Genomic DNA, 4601 nt, shown 5'->3' on the forward strand with positions numbered 1-4601 from the left:
AAACTATGAAACTATTCTTTCTCCCCAGTTGCAGCACTTTGCATTTACCTTGGTTAAATTGCATCCTTTTCTTATCCACCCACTTCCCCAGTCTATCTAAATCTACCTGAATTCACTCCCTGCCCTCTAGTGTGTTTACTATACCCCATAGTTTGGTGTAGTCTGCGAATTTGGACAGAGTGCTTTCTACACCCTCATCCAAATCACTGATGAAGATATTGAACACCACTGGTCCATGGACAGATCCTTGGGGGACACCACTGCCCACATATCTCCAGGTAGGAACCAACCCATCCGCCACCACTCTCTGGGTGCGTCCCACGAGCCAGTTTTCCACCCACCTGGCTGTGAAAAAATCCACGTCACAGCTACTTCATTTACCTGTAAGAATTGGGTGTGACACTGTGTCAAAAGCCATTTTAAAATCCAAGTAAATAACATCTACCACCACTCCTGCATCTAAGCACTTTGTGACCTGGTCATAAAAAGAGACCAGGTTAGTCTGCCTGCTGTAAACGCATGCTGGTTGCCCCTTAGTATTGTATTGCCTGCTGGCCCCCACGAATGTGATTCTTTATGATTTTTTCTGATTCTTGCCAAGAATAGAGGTGAGGCTAACTGGCCTATAATTACCTGGGTCTTCCTTCCTCCACTTCTTCAAAATAGGGACCACATTGGCCCTTTTCCAGTCTTCTGGGACCTGTCCTGAGCACCACAAGCACTGGTGGTTTCACTATGACACCGGCCAATTCCTTTAGTACTCTTGGGTGAAGATCATGTGGGCCTGCCGACTTAAATACATCCAACCCCTCCAAGTTCCCCTTCAGTAGGTCTGCGCTAACCGTTGGTGGATTGGTCTCTCTCTCACACCAGACTAGAGTCTCACTGGGAGGTGCATTTGCATCCGTGTCCAGTAAGACAGGTGCAAATAAATCGTTTAAGAGCTCAGCTTTGTCCATCCTATCTGTTAAGAGTTGCTCTTGTCCATCCTGCAGCGGCCCTATGTTACCCTGCGCCTTCTTCTTGCTCCCTATGTACTTAAAGAAGGACTTTTTGTTACCCTTAATCTTTGTTGCCAGCCTGAGTTCTGTTTCTGCTTTGGCCTTCCTCACTGCTTCCCTGCAAGGGCGACCCAAGCAGGTGTACTCCTCCTTGGTGGCTGGCCCCTGCTTCCACAGCCTGTAATCCTCTCTTTTCCTCTGCTCAGCCAAGAGGGTTTCAATTAGCTTAGAATTGCTTGCTTTTTCTTATCTTCTAGCCTGTATCTCTCTGACCCCCACCACACCCTGACTGCCATTTCTGTCTCATCCCCCTGTAATACCCTTTCCTATAGGTTGTAAGCTCAGAGAGACAGGGACTGCCTCTTTCTATTTTTGTGCTGTGCCCAGCCTATGAGGCTCCTGCCCAGCATATGGGGATCATGATGCTCCCTGCCAAAAGGCAACAGGCTCGTGGTGAATCACACCCAGCATCCTGCACCTAAAAATGTTAAAGTTTTCTAGTTATTCTAGCAAAAAAAAATCACAAGGAAAATCCTTCTGTTTCAGTGCAATTGCAATGCCAAACAGAAGAGGAACAGGTGCAAAAGAAGAAAATTTGACCACCAACTTTCAGCTTGTTCATACTTGCTCCATTTTGTCACAAGGCTGTAGGACAGACTGGTCAACCCAATCGCCTAAAGGTTCATGGAGCTACTGCTCTCTAGGAGAAACCAGGACAGACTCTGGATAGCACTATACTGCCAGTGGAAATGGTGAATTGAGATACTCAAAACTGCTTTGAACAAGCTGGCTCATGTGCTAGAAGCAGCCTACTTGCAGCAGCCTTGATCTCCAAGTGGGATGATTTATTCTGTCAAATAGCCAAATGACTCTAACCTATAGCAGGGTACAGCCCTTGAGTGCTCCTCCTTTGCGGCATGACTTGGCACTGCAGGTCCCAGGTCCCAAGGTCCCATGGCACTGCAGGTCCCAAGGCCCCACCGGTTCACCTGACAATTCATTTATAGCCCAGGCTACTTGCATAGGACTGGAAGAGACCTTCGAGGCTATCAAATCAGTCTGCAGCCATTAAAGAGAAATATGCAATTCATAAAAGTATTGAGCACCACCTTAAAACCAGTTCAACAGAACTGCCCTTTCTACTGCAACTGGGAGGTTGTTTCACAGCTTTACTGCTCTGATGGTGAGAAAACTTCTCATTCCTAGACTCGCCTTATTCACGGCAAGTGCTTCTGCCAGACTCTTTAGCTTAAATGTCTCTCTTCCTCCCCGTTTTTTGCTCCCTCCATCCCAGTGCAGTCATAGACAGCAATCCAATCTCTCTTCTCCTTCCTCTCTCAGCTTTTATTTGGCTAAATAAACCACAGACTTAAAAGGTTTGGTAACAGACCTGGGATTTAACAGGCCAGTCCTCTCTGAGATCTGGAAAGAGCACCCAGCTCTCTGAGTGGTGTCTCTCCCTCAGCTGTAACAGTGCCATTTCTGTAGCCTCCTCCCAGTTAGGCAGCCTGCCTTTGTGCCAGAGTTTTGTATCATCTTTATTGAAAAATCTGTTGAAGTCTGCATTTAGTTTTTGGGTCATGCCTAGATTATCTTTAATCTTGACCCACACTAGCTGCACAGAAGATTTCCTTCCTCTTCCCTTGTTCTCAATTTATTTATCTGTCTGCAAAACTTTTGGCTATTTGTTTTAATATCCTTTCTGAGATCTTGCTCAGTCTGACTTTCAGTGATGCTCATTTTTATCTTTACACTCCTTGACCTCTGGGAAATTCGCTTTGATCAATCCCTTTCTCCCCTCCTTGTGGGTTCGCTTCTTAGTCCTAATATAATTTCAGAGCCAGTTGTCCTTAAAGCAACATTCCTCTTTTAAAGGCCTAGTTAATTAATCCTTTAAGAACACAGGAACATCAGCACTGCCATAATGGGACAGACCAATGATCCATCTAATCCAATTGTCTTGTTTCCAAAAGTAGCAAGTGGTAGATGCTTTGGAGAGAGAGGATAGGTACAGGGTAGATCTTCTGTAATCCATGCCCTGCTATACCTGTGTTGAGGGGGGAACCGAGGGCCCACTGGCCAGCCCAGCCCCTTTGAACAGACTTAATGGTAAAAAGAGACCTTCAATGAGATGCCTGCCCACTACAGGTGTAGGCACTGGTTTGCAGGTGTGGGGCAGAAGTAGAGGTCAGGTAACCCATGGAGAGGCTCAAAAGCCAAGGGTTTAGCCCAGAAGAGGCTGTCTGGCTGTAGGAGCCACCGGAGGCATTGCTCCGTGGGGACCCAGGCTGGTCTGCCTGGAGGAATGGACTGTGCTATGGGAGGGTGGAAGAGACCCTGTGCTGGGACAGACATGAGATAAGTACTTTGAAACTTTCACATTGGTGTTAGCCCAGGTTTAGAATTAGTCCCAATGAGGGGAGGTTCTGTTTGGGAGCGGATGCTTGTACTTTTGGTTTACATTTGATCCAGAGGATCGGGGTGGCTGTAAGGGGTGGATTGGTGGCCACTGGAGTGCAGCAGAGGCATGCAGTTTGGAGCACCCCTCAGGGCCAGAGCCATGGGGTATTGCATGTGCAAAGTAGCCCAGATGCTGCAAAAGAGAGGGCTGTGGCATGCCAAAGGACTGGGTTTCTGACTGTAGAGACTGTGGGTAAAGTGCATCTCTGTCCCTGCAAAGGGGGTGTATCTAGGGGCCTATTGACCCAGAGCCCACAAAGGTCTGAGCTGGAGCTGGGGCCCAAGAACCTGGGTCTTGGTGAGATGGACCCTGGGTTGCGGGATCCAGCCCGATTGCAAGTGAGTGAATGCCTAGAAGGTTCATTAGTGTCCAGACAAGTTCATTAGTGTCCAGACAAGTTCATTAGTGTCCAACAGTTCACTAGTGTCCAGACAAGGGCCCATCCAAAACTCACATCTGCCTCCTGGAGCAGCTTTCTTATGAACCTATAATATCAAGTTGTGGCGTGCAAGATAACCATGAAGGGGCAGGACCCACAGAGCCTGGAAGTGAGGATGAGGAGGTTGCAGCCTGGTGCCAAGTTGAGCTGGGGACCTTGTCACATTAGCACAGTACCTTCAATGTTACAACTCCCTTTTGCTTGCTTTAAACCTTCATCCTGATCATTTCAGTGGGTGCCCCCTACTTCTAGTATTCGGGGACTTGGTGAGTAAAACTTCCATATTCATTTTTTCCACACCATTCATGATTTTATAGACCTCTCTCATACCCCCTTTCCTCAGCCTTCTCCTTTCCAAACTGAACAGTCCTAGACTTTTTAGTCTCTCCTGTTGTACCAGCTGTTCCACCCCCCTGATCGTTTTGTTTTTCCTTGTCTGTACTTTTTTCTAACTCCACTACAGCCTTTTTAAGATGTGGAAACCAGAGCTACACCCAGCATTCATGATCCTTTGCAGAACAGAGTCCTCTCTGGCCCTTCAGGCCCAAACCCTAAGAAGGAGTAATGGTCTCAAGTTGCAGCAAGGGAAGTTGAGGTTGGATATTAGGAAGAATTTTCTCACTAGAAAGGTAGTAAAACACTGGACCAGGTTACCCAGAGAAATGGTGGGATCTCCATCCTTGGAGGTTTTTAAGACCCA

This window comes from Gavialis gangeticus, unplaced genomic scaffold (genome assembly GCF_001723915.1).
Source record: "Gavialis gangeticus isolate Ggan-Ray unplaced genomic scaffold, GavGan_comp1, whole genome shotgun sequence".
Taxonomy (NCBI): domain Eukaryota; kingdom Metazoa; phylum Chordata; order Crocodylia; family Gavialidae; genus Gavialis; species Gavialis gangeticus.